This window comes from Bos taurus, chromosome 16 (assembly GCF_002263795.3).
Source record: "Bos taurus isolate L1 Dominette 01449 registration number 42190680 breed Hereford chromosome 16, ARS-UCD2.0, whole genome shotgun sequence".
NCBI classification, from domain to species: Eukaryota; Metazoa; Chordata; class Mammalia; order Artiodactyla; family Bovidae; genus Bos; species Bos taurus.
In genome coordinates, this window is record NC_037343.1 from 12623739 (window position 1) to 12643586 (window position 19848).

Sequence of the window (19848 nt, forward strand, 5' to 3'; positions counted from 1 at the left end):
CCAGTTATTCATTTTCCTAGTTTTAGAAAATGTATAGCTTAAAGTTAAAATATCCCTTTTAAAAAAGGGAACTGAATGCCAGTAAGTTGGCTACCACAGCAAACACTTGCTATCAAATTATCAAGAACTATTAAAATCAATCTGGAGCAGTCAAATTACTAAAGACTTATAACAAGGAAAAGATCTAAAGAGGCCTATTTTCTAGTTAAATCTTTCTAGTTCTTTCGACTGGTCCTCACAGGGTAGTTTTGGGACTTCCCATTATTCTCCAGTTTGTTAAAACACCTGTTAAAATCTAAACAGCACAGCGCTGCAGATGAGGACTGGTGAATTAGAGGGTGGTGAGATTGCCAGTGTCCCTGTCCTATGTCTGATGTAAATGTGTGTGTCGGGGGCGGGGGAGGAGTAGGGTGATGGGGGGAGAGAAATGGAGGCGGGGTGGAGGAATGCTAAATAAAAGAGTAGGAAAGAAGAGCAGGCTGTGGTTGATGGAGTGTTTCTTAAAGTAATTAGGAGCCTAATGATGTAGAAGGTTATCTTTATGTGTATTTTATGATTTTGAGGTTTAAACCCAGGGAAATGAATATGTCAAGCCTAAACGGTAAGTGTGGGAGTAGAAAAGGCAGACAGACTTCAGAAAGTCAGAAGCTGAATAGATGTAGCAATGTTGCAGGAAATAAAGGGTGAGGTTTGGATTAGTTGGGAACCATCCAGGTCGTTTGCTTAAGGCAGTCATTTTCACTGGCTTCTAGCTATGCAGTTCCTTCCCCAGCTTAGAACATTTGAGACTCTCCAGGCACCGAGCCGGGGATTCAGGAATGACTCCTCTTTCTCGTGGTTTGGGTGCAGGAAGCAGGCAGGAAGTTTCTGAAAGTAACACTCTGAATGAGCGGCAGTTTCAAAGATTGTTTAACCCAACAAAACTGGAGCATCTTCCTCTAGAGTGAAAACTGGATATCAACAGGGGCTGGGGAACAAAAAAGCCAGTGGAACAGAGTAACAGAGTGGGGAGTTAGAGGGCAGTCCTGGAAGGATTCCAGAACAGGTGTGGACGCTTGTGGTAGATCCCATAGCATTTGTGATTTCTCTGGAAAAGTGTAGGTCAGGACAATTAATGGGTTGGAGCAGTGCAGCTCTTGGTGCCTAAGGGGTGTGACTGATTCAGTGGTGTCAGGTCAAGGCGGGTACCAGGATCCTGGGGCTTCTGGTGGTGCAGCTCTGCATCGCCATTGCCTTTGAAAGGCTATTTTTTTTTTTTTTTCTGATTAACTTCGATCTGCATTTACTCTATTTCTATTTCAGCCAAACTAAGTCCAAAGTCACACAAGTTCAAATGCGTACAGTCAGTTAATATTTAATATTTTTGTATGGTTAAAATTCAAAATGAACTTTATAGGAATAAAATAATGAAATAGTGGATACTGATTGGTGGTGGTGGTGGTGGTGGTGGTAGTTTAAGAAATAAGCCTACATTGTATTAGTTTTGCCAAATATCGAAATGAATCTGCCACAGGTATACCTGTGTTGTAGAGTTTAAAAATAAAGTAAAATTAAAAAAAAAAAAAGAAAGAAGCCTACAATTTGCAGTACATCCTACTTACATAGTTGTTGGTGTTCATTCATAGGGTAACACTTCTTAGCATATTCTAGATGCAAAAGAAATGCCTAGCGTCTTGACTACGGGGCACTGGTGAGTTCTTCAGAGAAATGTACCCAGGAGTGGACAGTTTGTGGCAGTGTTTTCATTCCCACAGAGGAGATTTTCTGACATATCCACAAAACCTGCTTTGAGAGCATATGCAATGGTTACTACACTTACTGCTGTGAAGAACTTCTATGGAAGTACAGACTTTTATTTTCTACCTGCCCACAGAGGTATATTTCTTTTCAAACCAAATTTTATAATCATATTCAGCAGTTATTTCTAGCTGTGTTCATCTGATACTTAGAAAAACTCAATTAGAACGTGTTTATTTCCTTTAAACTGAAAATTAAATGGTTAGATAATAAGTTATAAAAACATTCACAGTGATACTTAGTACTGTATAAAAATGCTTATTCCTGTTTGCTAATTCAAAAAGACAAGTGAAACAAAAAGTGAATTGGAACAATCTGTCAAAGCCAGTCTCGGGCGAGGTGAATATGCCGGACATAGCCTATTTAGACTTTCACAGAAGCATTTTTTAAGCAATTGTTTTAGCTCTATATTCTTTCATTAAAGAATTTAAAGACATTTTATTCAAGTTCTTATCTACAAAGATACAAAATTTTTACTAAAAATTTAGAAAACATCTGAGTTCTTTGTCGTTCATACGTAGTATCTTGCTCTAAGAAACTCCCCAGACTGCTAGTCTCTTAGCCACTGTCCTGATTGTATCACCAAATAAGAGATGAGGCCCTTTTTCTGGGGTGAGCACATATTCATGATTTGCATTTCATGAGGGATTTCATTTCATTTCATTGCATTGCATTGCCTCTCCCAGATCCCCTTGGTTTCTGAGTGGATTTCTGCTCATTCCACCCGTGCCCTGGTCAGGATGACTGGAGTCTGCTCCTGCTTTCTTTCAACTCTGGATCTGCCGCTAGCCTGGCACCCGACCCCCTCTGCCTGCACTGCCTTCCCATGTTGCATCCTGGCAGAGCCAGGATCTGTCGTCATGCACTCAAGGTCAGTGTCCTAGTGTGTAGCCCCGTGTCTGCCACCGAGCCCTGCCTCACTTCCTGGTCTTGTCGGCTCTGGTTTGCTGCCAATTTAGACACAGTCTAATTTTGGCTTCTCCCCTGTGTGAGCCAGAAACATAGTGACAACATATATTAGAAGCAAGTCAACAGAGCATTGGACACTGTTCCCAGGACAGAATGCACTTAAATAGCACTTAAAACTAGCTTTCAGTTTTGTCTGCATTCATTCAAATAATTGATGCTAAAGATGCCTTTGTTACAATCATGGTTCTGCCAGCCTATAAAGCTCAGTCACTAATGTGCGATCGTTACTGTTTCCATGTGGCGGCTGTTCTGAATCTGTTCTCTTGGCCTCCCAGGAAATCAGTAATGCTCTCAGGACCCTGATCTCCAGTTCATATTGCACAAAGACAGCAGCCCTGCTTGGTTTCCGTTCTCTCCTGAGCATGTAGCCATTAGTCTCATTCTGTCCTCACCAATTAGGCTCCAGGGACCAGTAAGAAGTTTATTGTTTTTCCCTGCTATATTTAGAGCAACATTAACTTAGCTAGGAAAGTGATGTTCTTTTCCTGGAAAAAAGAGGACATTGCACAGTTGCTTCATTTGGACTGGGATGCATCTGTTAGGTTTATTGTACATTCACATTATCTGTGGAAGCCTCTGCTGGGAGTTGAGGGTACACCCCTTTAAAGAGGATTTGCATTGGCTCTGTCAGGGGGCCCAGGCCCTTCCAACTCAGGACAGCTTTGTTAGTTTTTGACTTGGGGTTTGGGGTGGGAGTGGGGGGATGTTCCTGGACCACACAGATAGGGTAAGTTTAAATGCTAAATCCAGCAAAGCACACACCTGGTAGTGGGCTGAATCCAGCAGTCTTGCTCAGTCTTGTCCTCAGTCTTTTCGGATAACTGGGCTTTCCTGCCTGCTCTCTCACTGAAGATGCAGCATGTTGAGGGTCTTTGACTCATCTTCCTACCTAATACAGACTGGAGTCTCTCCTTCTGGCCTTCAAAGGACTCCTAAGAGCTGGCCTTCTAGATAAAGGAGATTAGCAAATGCTAAGCTCAGCTATACATTTCATTCTAGTTTACAGCCCTGCTCTGGTTTGGAATCCCTTCTGTTTTTCCTTGGGGGTTTCTCTTAACTTTCGTGAGCTCAACTCTGCATTTAAATGGGGTTATTTGTTATAAAAATATTTTTTTTTCCCTCACATTTCTATGTGTCTGGTAGTGAGAAGATCTTTTCTTTTGTATGTATATATAATATATAATGCATTTATTTTTTTCACAAAGTTAAATGCAATGAAATAGCAAGGAAGCTGGAACTCCAGTATTTCCTTGTTGTCACAGATGGAAACACCATCATTTGCTTCTTTAAGTGAGAAGTGCCAGAGACATACTGGGCGTGCTGGACATGGTTGCAGAGCTGAGGCCCATCTGGTTTCTCATCATCTAAACAATTCACCTCACTACCCTTATTCTTTATACAAGCTAGGGATTTCCTGTGAAGTGTGTGAATTTTCTGCTCTAGATGGGAGGAACAAACACACCTGGGCCATATTTCCTGTGCTTTGTTTAATTTTTTATTTAATTGCAGAGATTAAAATGGCCCTTGTGCAGATCACTACTGCAAAACATGCTGACACTCTGGAAACAAAACAAATCTGTCCCCAGGGCAGTGGCAAGTGGTGATGAAGACCCTGTGGTGTCCAGGGACTCAGGGAAGCAGCTGACAGGGTAGCAGCTCAGAGGAAACGTCAGTCTGAGAAGAAATGACTCCTTCCATGGCGGGGAGGGAACTTCAAAGGGTAGAGAACTCAGGGTCAGCTTGCATGCCTCTCCTTCCTTGACCAAAGGAATCCCATCTTCTCACCCAGGCTTCATCTGCATGTGTGGATGGGGCCCTGAGACTGGGGAAGTAGGTGGTCAGTCAGTATTTCAACGATTCATGAACGTATTCCCTTTCTAACAAGACTCATTGAAAATAAAAACTACCCTTTACGTTCTTTTAGCCAATGTCTACTTTTGTAAAAATTGTGGAATTTAGGGAGAAGGATTATATTGCATAAGTTTTCACATCACAAACCTTCCTTAGAGACAGCCCTGTGTCTTCCCTGTAACCTTTTTATAATCTATAATTAGTATAGTAGTTAATGACAGATGTCAGTAGATTCTGAGCTTTGTAAGTATAATTTACTCAAATATGTACTTTTATGCAACATGCAAATTTGAACAATAGAGTCCTTGTGAGTCTATCAAATAAGGAACTAGAATAAACACAAAGGAAATGTTTGTCTTTGGATCTGAAAAATGAAATGAAACTACATAGTAGAACCTTTGGAATGATATTATGGGCAAATAAAATCAGTTAAAGTACATTTAATTTTTAGGAAAAGCAGGAAATTAAAAAGATTGCAATCCCAGAGCTTTAGAAATCTACTTTGATGTGCCTGCCTCCATAAAAAAAATACATATTTTCTTCCATCAAGTTTGACTATGTGGGGATTGCTTTAGCAACTGTAGAACTAGTCAATTAAATAAAAGTGTTTTATCAAGATATAGAAATCTATGCTTAAAGCATTTTTACACAAAGGAAAAATAATTTGGTCCAAAGAAAATTATATACAAAGAAAAATGAGAAGTATTGCCATTATAAAAAATATAATCCTGGGGACATAGAATCATATGAGGCATTCTGAATATAAACACCATGATAATATAGATTATTGAATGATTTTTATAGGTGAAGTCAAGGAAAGGGGCAGAATAGGAATTAGATAAGAGGGACTGAGGTGTGACAGAGTCTGAAAAAGAAAAATTTCTGAGTTGTCATCACAAACATCTATTTTCCCCAGACATATTTTCAAATAAAACAGAAAATAATGTTTAATAAAACATGAAACTTGTTTAACTACTGAAAACTTTCAAATATAATAGGGAAATGGCATTTTTTTCAGGTTAGTGGACATGTACCCCCTTTTATTGCTTTTCTAAGTAGGCAGAGGGTAAATAAAAGTGTGAAAATTATATTAATTGGTTGTTTTCTTAATACCTTTGCTGAACAGCTTTGTGAATGAGACTTTTATAACAAGGGTGAAACTTCTAGGTTTAAATCTTGGTGTTCTCTGTGTAACGAGTTGCAGAGCTTGTACTAGAGCTGCTTCTCCAATCCTGTTTTAAAGCAGAAATTCTATCAAAGAAATTTAGAGTTTAAAGGAACTTTGGAGATAGTCAAGTTGAAAGCTTCATTTTATTGACAGAGAAACTGATTTATTTTTCATTGTTCCAAATCAGAAAAAACCCAGGACTCCTAACCCCTAAACTTTGTGTTCTTTTTACTGTAAGGTCTCACATCCCTTTTCTGATTTACTCCTGACTGAGAACTAGAGAATTGCACGTATCTTACATTTTTATTTCAAGTTTTATGTAATAACTGAGAGTTTTCGGGCGCATGTGTCCAGATGTCTTTCTTTACCAGAAAGACATGTGGAACAGATGCTGTAGTTACATAAGTCTTGTCCTATTCTTGCTGCACTGTATTCACTGTAGTTGATTCATTTCATATTGAGAACTTGGCCTCTGCACTGAAGTGTTAGTAACAAGGTTTCATAAGTTGAATAAATAGAATGCAGTGCTTCAAATTTTAGCTCTCTGTCTCAGATGATGCAGCATGGGCAATGATGCTTTGACCAAGCACAGTATATGCTGCCTGCTGCCAGAATATGTAAAATATCTGAACGAAAATATAGATTATGCGATGATTATTCATAGTGAAAGCAGTGGTTTATTTTACAAAAGAATTCTGAAACGATTCCCTTAGTGAATTTCTCTAGTTTAAATTTCTGAAACTCAGTTGTTGTTCAGTATTTCAGAATGTAACATAAAGCAAAATGTACTTGAATTTGATGACACTTGAAAAACACCAGACTTTTCTGAATAACGCTGGCAGTTCAAAATGCTGGTCATGTTGGATGATGTGAGCGCTGATAGACAGTACTTATTAAAATATGCATGTTAAGTCTCTTAAGTGGTGTCTGACTTTTTGTGACCCACCCCCCCGCCCCTCCGCCCCGCCCCGAGACTGTAGCCCGCCAGGCTCCTCTGTCCATGGATTCTCCAGGCAAGAATACTGGAGCGAGTTGCCATGCCCTCCTCCAGGGGATCTTCCCAACCCAGGGATTAAACTCACATGTCTTTTGTCCCTGGCATTGGCAGGTGGATTCTTTACCACTAGTGCCACCTAGGAACCCCATTTCTTCTTCTTCTTTTTTTTAATTTATTTTTTTATTGAAGGATAATTGCTTTACAGAATTTTGTTGTTTTCTGTCAAACCTCCACTAGAATCAGCACATATATCCCCTCCCTTTTGAACCTCTCTCCCTTCTCCCTCCCCATCCCACCCCTCTAGGTTGATACAGAGCCTCTGTTTGAGTTTCCTGAGCCATACAGCAAATTCCCATTGGCTATCTATTTTACATATGGTGATGTAAATTTCCATGTTACTCTTTCCATGCATTTCACCCTCTCCTCCCCTCTCCCCATGTCCGTAAGTCTGTTCTCTATATCTGTTTCTACATTGCTGCCCTGTAAATAAATTCTTCAGTACCATTTTTCTAGATTCTGTATATGTGCTTTAGAATACGATATTTATCTTTCTCTTTCTGATTCACTTCACTCTGTAAAACAGGTTCTAGGTTTATCCACCTCATCAGAACTGACTCAAATGCATTCCTTTTTATGGCTGAGGTTCCAAATAGGAAAAGGCGTATGTCAAGGCTGTATATTGTCACCCTGCTTATTTAACTTATATGCAGAGTACATGCTGGAAGAAGCACAAGCTGGAATCAAGACTGCCGGGAGAAATATCAATAACCTCAGATATGCAGATGACACCACCCTTCTGGCAGAAAGTGAAGAGGAACTAAAAAGCCTCTTGATGAAAGTGAAAGAGCAGAGTGAAAATGTTGGCTTAAAGCTCAACATTCAGAAAACGAAGATCATGGCATCTGGTCCCATCACTTCATGGGAAATAGATGGGGAAACAGTGGAAGCAGTGTCAGACTTTATTTTTTTGGGCTCCAGAATCACTGCAGATGGTGACTGCAGCCATGAAATTAAAAGACGCTTACTCCTTGGAAGGAAAGTTATGACCAACCTAGATAGCATATTGAAAAGCAGAGACATTACTTTGCCAACAAAGGTCCATCTAGCCAAGGCTATGGTTTTTCCTGTGGTCATGTATAGATGTGAGAGTTGGACTGTGCAGAAGGCTGAATGCCGAAGAATTGATGCTTTTGAACTGTGGTGTTGGAGAAGACTCTTGAGAGTCCTTGGACTGCAAGGAGATCCAACCAGTCCATTCTGAAGGAGATCAGTCCTGGGTGTTCTTTGGAAGGAATGATGCTAAAGCTGAAACTCCAGTACTTTGGCCACCTCATGCGAAGAGTTGACTCATTGGAAAAGACTCTGATGCTGGGAGGGATTGAGGGCAGGAGGAGAAGGGGACGACAGAGGATGAGATGGCTGGATGGCATCACCAACTCGAAGGATGTGAGTTTAAGTGAACTCTGGGAGTTGGTGATGGATAGGGAGGGCTGTCATGCTACAATTCATGGGGTCGCAAAGAGTTGGACACGACTGAGTGACTGAACTGAACTGAACTGAATATTCCATTGTGTATATGTACCACTACTTCTTTATCCATTCATCTGTCAATGGGCACCTAGGTTGCTTCCATGTTCTAGCTATTGTAAATAGTGCTCCAATGAACAATGGGATACATGTGTCTTTTTCAACCCTGGTTTTCTGAGGATTTATGCCTAGGAGTGGGATTGCTAGGTCATATGGTGGTTTTATTACTAGTTTTTTAAGGAATCTCCATACCATCTTCCACAGTGGCAGTGTCAATTTACATTCCCACCAACAGTGCAAGAGCGTTCCCTTTTCTCCACACCCTCTCCAGCATTTATTGCTTGTAGACTTTTTGATGATGGCCATTCTGACTGGTGTGAGGTGATATCTCATTGTGGTTTTGATTTGCATTTCTCTAATAATGAGTTATGTTAAGCATCTTTTCATGTGTTTGTTAGCCATCTGTATGTCTTCTTTGGAGAAATGTCTGTTTAGGTCTTTTTCCCACTTTTTGATTAGGTCGTTTGTTTTTCTGGCCTTGAGTTATACGAGCTGCTTGTATACTTTTGAAATTAATCCTTTGTCAGTTGTTTCATTTGCTATTATTTTCTTCCATTCCGAGGGTTGTCTTTTCACCTTGCTTATAGTTTCCTTTGCTGTGCAAAAGCTCTTAAGTTTAGTCAGGTCCCACTTGTTTACTTTTGTTTTTATTTCCATTACTCTAGGAGGTGGGTCATAGAAGATCTTACTCTGATTTATGTCATCAAGTGTTCTGCCTTAGTTTTTCTCTAAGAGTTTTATAGTTTCTGGTCTTACATTTAGGTCTTTAATCCATTTTGAGTTTATCTTTGTGTATGGTGTTAGGAGAATCCCAGGGATAGAGGAGCCTAAGTGGGCTGCCATCTATGGGGTTACACAGAGTCGGACACGACTGAAGTGACTTAGCAGCAGCAGCATGGTGTTAGGAAGTGTTCTAATTTCATTCTTTTACATGTAGCTGTCTGGTTTTCCCAGCACCATTTATTGAAGAGGCTGTCTTTGCCCCATTGTATATTTTTGCCTCCTTTGTCAAAAATAAGGTACCCATAGGTGCATGGGTTTATTTCTGGGCTTTCTATCTTGTTCCATTGGTCTATATTTCTGTTTTTGTGCCAGTAACATACTGTCTTGATGACTGTAGCTTTGTAGTATAATCTGAAGTGAGGAATGTTGATTCCTCCAGCTCCATTCTTCTTTCTCAAGACTGCTTGGTTATATGGAGTCTTTTGTGTTTCCATATGAATGTGAATTTTTTTGTTCTAGTTCTGTGAAAAATGCCATTGGTAATTTGATATGGATCACATTGAATCTGTAGATTGCATTTGGTAGTATAGTCATTTTCACAGTATTGATTCTTCCTACCCAGGAACACAGAATATTTCTCCAATCTGTTTATATCATTTTTGATTTCTTTCATCAATGTCTTATAATTTTCTGTGTATAGTTCTTTTGTCTCCTTAGGTAAGTTTATTCCTAGATATTTAATTCCTTTTGTTGCAGTGGTGAATGGGATTGATTCCTTAATTTCTCTTTCTGATTTTTCATTGTTAGTATATAGAAATGCAAGTGATTTCTATGTATTGATTTTGTATCCTGCAACTTTGCTAAATTCACTGATTAGCTCTAGTAATTTTCTGATACTATCTTCAGGGTTTTCTATGTACAGTTATCATGTCATCTGTGAATGATGAGAACTTTACTACTTCTTTTCCCTTCTGGATTCCCTTTATTTCTTTTTCTTCTCTGATTGCTGTTGCTAGGCTTTCCAGAACTATGTTGAATAACAGCAGCAAAAGTGGACACCCTTGTCTTGTTCCTGATCTTAGGGGGAATGCTTTCAGTTTTTCACCATTGGGAATAATGTTTCCTGTAGGCTTATCATATATGGCCTTTACTATGTTGAGGTAGGTTCCTTCTATGCCCATTTTTTTGACAAGTTTTAATCATAAATAAGTGCTAAATTTTGTCAAAGGGTTTTCCTGCATCTACTGAGATGATCATATGGTTTTTATCTTTCAATTTGTTAATATGGTATATCACATTGATTGATTTGCATATATCGAAGAATCCGTGCATCCCTGGAATAAACTCAACTTGATCATGAGCTTTTTGCTGAATTCTGTTTGCTAAAATTCTGTTGAGGATTTTTGCTAAAATTCTGTTGAGGATTTTTCTTATTTCATCAGTGATATTGGCCTGTGGTTTTCTTTTTTGTGTTGTCTTTGGATTTGTTATCAGGGTGATGGTGGCCTCGTAGAATGAGCTTGGAAGTGTTCCTTCCTCTGCAGTTTTTTGAAAGAATTTTAGAAGGATAGGCATTCAGTTCAGTTCAGTTCAGTCGCTCAGTTGTGTCCGACTCTTTGCAACCCCATGAATCGCAGCACGCTGGCCCTCCCTGTCCATCACCAACTCCCAGAGTTCACTCAAACTCACATGCTTTGAGTTGGTGATGCCAGCCAGCCATCTCATCCTCTTTTGTCCCCTTCTCCTCCTGCCCCCAATCCCTCCCAGCATCAGAGTCTTTTCCAATGAGTCAACTCTTCACATGAGGTGGCCAAAGTACTGGAGTTTCAGCTTTAGCATCATTCCTTCCAAAGAACACCCAGGACTGATCTTCAGAATGGACTGGTTGGATCTCCTTGCAGTCCAAGGGACTCTCAAGAGTCTTCTCCAACACCACAGTTCAAAAGCATCAATTCTTCAGCATTCAGCCTTCTTCACAGTCCAACTCTCACATCTATACATGACCACAGGAAAAACCATAGTCTTGACTAGATGGACTTTTGTTGGCAAAGTAATGTCTCTGCTTTTCAATATGCTATCTAGGTTGGTCATAACTTTCCTTCCAAGGAGTAAGCGTCTTTTAATTTTCTGGCTGCAGTCACCATCTGCAGTGATTTTGGAGCCCCCAAAAATAAAGCCTGACACTGTTCCCACTGTTTCCTCATCTATTTCCCATGAAGTGATGGGACCAGATGCCATGATCTTCGTTTTCTGAATGTTGAGCTTTAAGCCAACATTTTCACTCTGCTTTTTCACTTTCATCAAGAGGCTTTTTAGTTCCTCTTCACTTTCTGCCAGAAGGGTGGTGTCATCTGCATATCTGAGGTTATTGATATTTCTCCCGGCAGTCTTGATTCCAGCTTGTGCTTCTTCCAACCCAGCGTTTCTCATGATGTACTCTGCATAGAAGTTAAATAAGCAGGGTGACAATATACAGCCTTGACGTACTCCTTTCCCTATTTGGAACCAGTCTGTTGTTCCATGTCCAGTTCTAAGTGTTGCTTCCTGACCTGCATATAGGTTTCTCAAGAGGCAGGTGAGATGGTCTGGTATTCCCATCTCAGGACAGGCATTAGTTCTTCTTTAAATGTTTGATAGAATTCTCCTGTGAAGCCATCTGGTCCTGGGCTTTTGTTTTTTGGGACATGTTTTATGACAGCTTCAATTTCAGTGCTTGTAATTGGGTTGTTCATAATTTCTGTTTCTTTGTAGTTCAGTCTTGGAAGATTGAACTTTTCTAAGAACCTGTCCATTTTTTCCAGGTAATCCATCTTATTGCCATAGAGTTCATAATAGTCTCTTATAATCCTTTGTATTTCTGCATTGTCTCTTGTAACCTCTCTTTCATTTATAATTTTGTTGATTTGATTCTTCTCTCTTTTTTTCTTAATGAGTCTGGCTAAAAGTTTGTCATTTTTGTTTATCTTCTCAAAGAATCAGCTTTTAGTTTTGTTAATCTTTACTATTGTTTCTTTCAGTTCTTGTTCATTTATTTCTACTCAGTTCTTTATGATTTCTTTCTTTCTACTAATTTTGTTTTTGTTGTTGTTGTTGTTGTTCTTTTTCCAGTTGTTTTAGGTGTCTATTTGATGTTTTTCTTGTTTCCTGAGGTAGGATTGTATTGCTATAAACTTCCCTCTTAGGATTGCTTTTGGTGCTTGCCATATGTGTTGAGTTGTCGTATTTTCATTGTCCCTTGTTTCTAGAAATTTTTTGATTTCCCTTTTGATTCCTTCAGTAACCTGTTGGTTATTTAGAAATGTGTTATTTAATCTCCATGTGTTTGTGTTTCTTACAGTTTTTTCTTGTAATTGATATCTAGTCTCATGGTGTTGTAGTTGGAGAAGATGCTTGATATGATTTAAATTTTCTTAAATTTACTGAGGCTTGATTTGTGACCCAAGATGTGGTCTATCCTGGAGAATGTTCCACGTGCACTTGAGAAGAAGGTATATTCTTCTTCATTTGGATGGAATGTCCTGAAGATATCAATGAGATCCATCTCATCTAATGTATCATTTAAGACTTGTGTCTCCTTATTAATTTTCTGTTTTGAGGATCTATTGATGTGAGAGTGGGGTGTTAAAGTGTCGTACTATTGTGTTACTGTCAATTTCTCCTTTTATGTCTGTTAGTGTTTGTCTTATGTACTGAGGTGTTTCTATGTTGGGTGCATCAGTTCAGTTCAGTTGCTCAGTCATGTCCGACTCTTTGTGACCCCATGAATCGCAGCACGCCAGGCCTCCCTGTCCATCACCAACTCCTGGAGTTCACTCAAACTCAGGTCCATTGAGTCGGTGATGCCATCCAGCCATCTCATCCTCTGTCGTCCCCTTCTCCTCCTGCCCCCAATCCCTCCCAGCATCAGAGTCTTTTCCAATGAGTCAACTCTTCGCATGAGGTGGAGTTTCAGCTTTAGCATCATTCCTTCCAAAGAAATCCCAGGACTGATCTCCTTTAGAATGGACTGGTTGGATCTCCTTGCAGTCCAAGGGATTCTTAAGAGTCTTCTCCAACACCACAGTTCAAAAGCATCAATTCTTCGGTGCTCAGCTTTCTTCACAGTCCAACTCTCACATCCATACATGACTACTGGAATTTACAATTGTTGTCTTCCTCTTGGATTGATCCCTTGATCATTTTGTAGTGTCCTTCCTTATCTCTTGTAATCTTCTTTATTTTAAGGTCTATTTTGTCTGATATGAGGATTGCTGCTCCAACTTTATTTTTCTTTCCATTTGCATGGAATCTATTTTTCCATCCTCTCAGTTTCAGTCTATGTGTGTCTTTAGGTCTGAAGTGGGTTTCTTGTAGACAGCATATATATGCGTCTTGGTTTTGTATCCATTCAGGCAATCTTTGTCTTTTGGTTGGAGCATTTAATCCATTTACATTTAAAGTAATTATTGATATATATGTTCCTATTGCCATTTTCTTAATTGTCATTGATTTTGTAGATCTTTTTTCTTCTCTTGTATTTCTTGACTATATAAGTCCTTCTAACATTTGTTGTAAAAATGGTTTGGTGGTACTGAATTCTCTTACCTTTTGCTTGTCTGAAAAGTTTTTTATTTCTCCATCAGTTTTGAATGAGATCCTTGCTGGGTACAGTAATCTTGGTTGTAGATTTTTCCCTTTCAGTATTTTAGATATATCCTACCATTCCCCTCTGGCCTGCAGAGTTTCTGCTGAAAGATCAGCTGTTAAGCATATGGGGTTTCTCTTGTATGTTACTTGTTGCTTCTCCCTTGCTTCTTTTAATATTCTTTTTTTGTGTTTAGTCTTTGTTAGTTTGATTAGTATGTGTCTTGGCATGCTTCTCCTTGGGTTTATCCTGTATGGGACTCTTTGTGCCTCTTGGACTTGATCGACTATTTTCTTTTCCATGTTGGGGAAATTTTCAACTCTAATCCCTTCAAAAAATTTCTTGTACCCTTTTTTTTTCTCTTCTGTAGAAGGAATCAATAGCAGAATGTCTGAAGCGGAAGAGTGAATCAATGAGCTGGAAGATAAAATATTGGAAATAACTTCCAGAGCAGAATAAAGTAAAAAGAATGAAAAGAACTGAGAATAGTCTCAGAGCCCTCTGGGACAATATCAAACATACTTCTTATTATTTTATTTTTACTTTCTGTCAAGGCCCTGGGTTGTTTAGTAGGATGAACAATACTGCCTGGAGATTAGAAACAGATTTAAAATTGCTGAATTGCAATGCCTAGAAATACCCTGGTGAGTCAAACATGCCTGAGAAAAGAGGGTAAAAAAAAAAAAAAAACTATTATGAAACAGTGGTAATTAAGGAATATTCCACTTTGGTCTGTTTTGAGTCAAGCAGTACTGCAAAGGGATCGTGTGGCTTTATTTTTAGGCTGCAGTTTATTGATTCATGCTGCGGCCTCTGCTAATTGGCAGAGCTGTTCTTAGCTGACAAATGTGCATTTGGTTGTAGAGAATGATAAATTAGATGTTTTTGTCTGTCTTCCTAGAGAAAGGAAACTCAACTGAGAGAACTTCTCCAGGCTTAAGCCTCTTTCCAGGTGGGCCATGCGCAAGGTCACTTGACTAGCGCTGGGATTCACACTGCACACACGCGCACACACACACACACACACACACACACACACACACACACAGGGTCCCCTGGGCCCATCGGTGATGGATTCTTCTTCGCATTGCAGCCAGGTTTCCGGAGGCCATGCCTGGCTGACATGGGGCTGTGAGGGCTAGAGCCTCCAGGCTGACACGTGGCACAGTTCATCTAGTGAGTTAACTAGCTGGCACCTTGGTCTCTGAGGGGCTGTGATGGCACGTGGATGTCAGTGGTGTCAGAGATGGAGGGGTTGGCCGACAAGCACTGGAGGCAGCTGTAGGGGAGGGACAACATTTCAGGTGAAGGAAGACATAGAGCACACATCTCTAAACATGTTCAGAGCTCATGAAGAACAGATGCTGAGAGGCGGGGCCCCAATCTTGTGCAGGTGATACGTTCCACAGTGACCCAAGGCCCGGGGCTTGGCTTAATGCTCTGCTGCAATGGTCTTAGAATTCGTCTTCTTTTTTTTTTTAACAAAAGACTCTTTGTTTTAATTTTGTACTAGGCCCCACAAATTCTTTAGCTGGTCTTGCTGGAAAGGGAGATAAAAGGTCAAGAGATAGATGCCAGGAGGCTAATTTTGTATAAATTCTAGTCTGGGCTGTGGAAAATCCTGTTCTCTGTAATAGGGTTTAGAGAGATGGCATTAAATTATCCTCCTGACTTCGTGATTGGATAAAGCGGCTGGAGGGCTTTGGACCCTGAAGTTGTTGAGAGGGGAGAGGCTGCATGCTGGAGCTGAGAGTGATGCTTATGGTGGAGTGAGGGCAGCTTCAAATGTCACATGGGGGGAGCACTGAGATGAGGGGGTGGGGTCTAAGGAGGAAGCACAGTGGTGGCCACGGGGGTGAGATCCACAGCAGGGGCCTTCCAAGTGGACTGGGCCTTTGTAGCTGACCAAATTAGAAGGTCTGAGGAGTAAAGAGAATTTGCAGAGTTCCCCGGCGTTTGCCTTCCTTGGTGCTCAAGAGAAAGTCGCTTAACTTTTCAGTATTTCAGATTCCTTATCAGTAGAAGGATTTCTCTCCTCACTGCTCTCAGACTCTTTAACAGTTTAGCGTGATAAAATCTGTCAAGTGCTCGAGCCCTGAGAGATAGGCTCTTTATCAATCAGGATGGTAGCCTGCTCCTTCCAACAGAAAGTGAACTTGGGATCTTGCACAATCACCCTGGAGGATGTGGTCTGAAGAAGTTTAGGAGTTCAAGTGCTCTGCTTAGCGGTTCTGCAGGGAAAGGGCTTATGTGCTGTCCATGTCCTCTCCCCAAAGCTCCTGTGCATTATCTAGTTGTGTTTTCCTCCCCAAGTAAAGTATGGGGTCAGAACCGGACCTCCGTTTTCTCAGCTACTGTGGTTGGGGCCTGCTTAATCTAGAGGATTCATAAAAATAACAGCCAGTGGCCTCTCAAGGGTAGTACAGACAATTTAGGTCAACTGCTTCAATTTTCAAATGAGAAAATGGGAAGAGAAGAAGGTTGTGGGTGGCCCACACAGCTGAGTGTGCAGAGCTGTGTCCAGTGACCATAGGTTTGACTTCTGGTCCAAGGGTTTTCCCTGATATCACATGTCTGCTGGGCACTCAGGCCCATGATCCCTAGACTTGAGGAATTCTGTTGCATTTCATGTTTACATATGTCCCAAGGTTATTATGGAGTGCCTGTTGATCAGAGTGATAACAATAGCGATAAGTATCATTTATACAGGCCCTGCAATGGGCACAGTGAGCTCAGAACTTCACCCAATCCTTTCAACCACCTTTGGAGGGAGAGCTTATTACTTTCACTTTTCAGAGGAGAAGACTAAGGCTCAATATCACATGGCTCTTAGTTAGCAGATCCTAGGTTTCATCAGCCTTCTAGCAGTTTCAGCAGCTCTTCTTCTCTGACAGGCTGCAGTGCAGTTAGTGGGGGCCCTTCCATCCCATCCTCTGCTAAGCAAGAGCTGGAGCTGGAGTGTGCATTAGTTCATGGTAGTTAGTTTCATTATTTTTTTTCCAGTTGATAACACAGAAGACTTAATCCAGGCAAAAGAAATGGAAGTAGACCAGAGGTATGAGGATGCTGCTTTATAGAAATTTTATGGTGATTTATGTATAATTGTCAATTACCTGGAAGACATAGTCAAGCAAAGTAATTTGATTATAAGAAAGGACAATGTTTGAAATCAATATGAGCAGACCTGACTAGAAATGGAAAGGAAATGGAAGACTTGTAGGTTGTACTCGCCCAGGACGTTCAGGCTGTAGGATACATGTCAGGGCCTGCATATTCACCCCTCTCCTGGGCGCAGAGCAGAGCAGCAGTGTGGTGATGCCTGTCTGGGGAGGTGTGGAGACATGGTGGGCCTCCCTCCTGCAGCTCTTTGCCAAACCCATTCAAGCAGAGGGCATGCCCCCTACAGATGAACTCAAGGCCCTCTGTCACCATTGTCCTTTGTGTTAAACAGTAAAGCCACCATTTACCTTAACTCATGTTTCCCCCCCTGGAAGCTTCTTGGTCAGCTGAGGCTGCTGTAGGTACAGTGAAGTGTAAAATAACCACACAGGTTCCTGTTTGATGAGCGGAGTGTGGTTTCTCATTACTCCCCAGGGGCCACTTGTAATGAGAAATTGGACTTGTAAGCCTTGAAACTTTTCCACTCACCACTCTGTGTGTCTTGCATTATTTTGCCTTTTAAAATTAGCATGCTATTTTAGACAATGAAGAGAGCAGGCTTATAAGCATAACAGAGCATCTGCTTTACAGAAACTGCTAAGCAGTCTCTGTTCACATTGAGTTTTGACTTATTACCCAGAATAGGAAAATATGCAAATACAGAACATGGGTATTGACTGTGCTTTTGACTTGAGGCTCTTTTGTATTACATATCTAATGGATGGATATTTGTGTGTGGGTTTGATTCCTGTTTCTCCATATGACTGTGCTTGTGGGTTTGGGACTGTGACATGCCCTGGAAGGCATGATGCTTCTCTTAGCTGGTACCCAGCACCTTGTACTGTGCCCTCAGCACTGGAACATGAGATTTTGTGTTAATAATGACCATCCTTTGTAGGCACTAAGTTCTCACTGCAGTTTGAAGATATCAGAAGAGTGAAAAAGTCTTTTCTGATGCCGTGGTGCCCCTTGTTTGAGCCCTACAAGCATGCTGTGCTTACTTCCGCAATTACTGGGCTTGTCATGGGTCCTCTATTTGCATATTCAAGTGTCCGTCTCCTTCACTAGACTCTAAGCTCTTTGAGAATAGGGCCTGTGCCAGCCTTGTTCATTTTTGGGTCCTCAGAGCATATTTGCGCAAAGCCCTCAGTGGGCATGCAAATAAATATTTGTTTAGTTGTTTTGGTACCTTTAATTTAATATTGTTAGTACTTTTAATATGCTGGTAATATGTTAATATGTTAGTACTTTTAATGAGCATTGCAAATTATCTTAAACACATTTTCCCATGTAATCTTCACGGTAAACATGTGGGACTGTTATTGATCTTCACATTACAGAAAAGAAATCCAGAATTCAGATAGGGTGAGCAGCCTGCCACGATCTTCCAGCTGAGCCACATAATCATGAACTGAGTCCGAGTGACTGCAAAGCGCTCATCTTCTGGGCTACCCCACACGGCTCTGTGTGTCAGATGGTAAAGGGATACAAAAGTCACTCGAGATGCTGATGGATACAAAACACAGAGTGGGGAGGTGTGTGGATACACTGGCAAAAGGATCTTGGTAAGAGATGTGACCCCCTCAAAATTTTCACAGAGACGTTCTCATTGAATAGAAGTATTCTCTTTTTGCTCCTTAGATAAAGAAGCTAGATAAGGCATGTTTTGTTCGTTGTTTCTGACTTTGGAGTCAATGTACATGGATATCGTAAGTGTAGGTGAGGATGGCAAAACCATTACTACTTGATTTAATTGAGGTTATTGAATCCATTCTAATTCTGAGGATGACAGTGGGAAAGCTTGAGGGCTGGGAGCAAAATGGAGAACTCAAGGTAATCCAAAGCACTTCCTGTTTTCACAGGCTTGCAGTGTAATGAGCAGTAAGAGAGATACTCAAGTTACTATACAATAAAAGGGAGTACAGTAATTTTGGAAAAATGATTCGGCAGAGAGAGGGTATACAAGAAATAAGAAATTATATATGATTGATGATATAAGTATATTATGGAAGGGATAGTATTGAGATAGTTCTTGAAAAATGGATGAAATCTGATAGTTGGATATTTGAAGGTGATTAATGACATGGCAGACAGCGAAGAGGATCTAAAAAGCCTCTGGATGAGGGTGAAGGAAGAGAGTGAAAGAACGGCTTAAAACTGAATATTAAAAAACTAAGATCATGATATCTGGCCCCATTGTTTCATGGCAAATAGAAGGAAAAAAGTGGAAATACTGACAGATTTCTTCTTCCTGGGCTGTAAAATCATTGTGGATGGTGACTGCAGCCATGAAATCAGAAGACGTTTGCTTCTTGGCCGGAAAGCTATGGCAAATCTAGATGGTGTATTGAAAAGCAGAGACATTACTCTGCCGACGAAGGTCCATATAGTCAAGGCTATGGTCTTCCCAGTGTCATGAACAGTTGTGAGACCTGGATGGTAAAGAAGGTGGAGTGCAGAAGAATTGATGCCTTTGAACTGTGGTGCTGGAGTAGACTCCTGAGAGTCCCTTGGACAGCAAGGAGATCTAACCCGTCAATCTGAAGGGAAATCAACCCTGAATAGTCATTAGAAGGACTAATGCTGAAGCTGAAACTCCAGTATTTTGGTCGTTTGATGCAAACAGCTGACTCATTGGAAAAGTCCCTGATACTGGGAAAGATTGAAGGCAGAAGGAGAAGAGGGCGTCAGAGGACGAGGTAGCTGGATGGCATCACTGATGCAATGGACATGAACTTGGGAAAACTTTGGGAGATGGTGAGGGACAGGGAGGCCTAGCGTGCTGCAGTCCATGGGGTCACAAAGAGTCAGACACGACTGGGCTACTGAACAACAGCAACAATGACATGGTCTCTACCTTTAAGAACAGGTAAGGCTTTTTGGCAGAAATGAGCACCAAGGGAACAGAGGACTAGAGAGAACACATTCCACTGCAGCAGCATTACATTGTACCTGAGATATGGAAGCAACCAG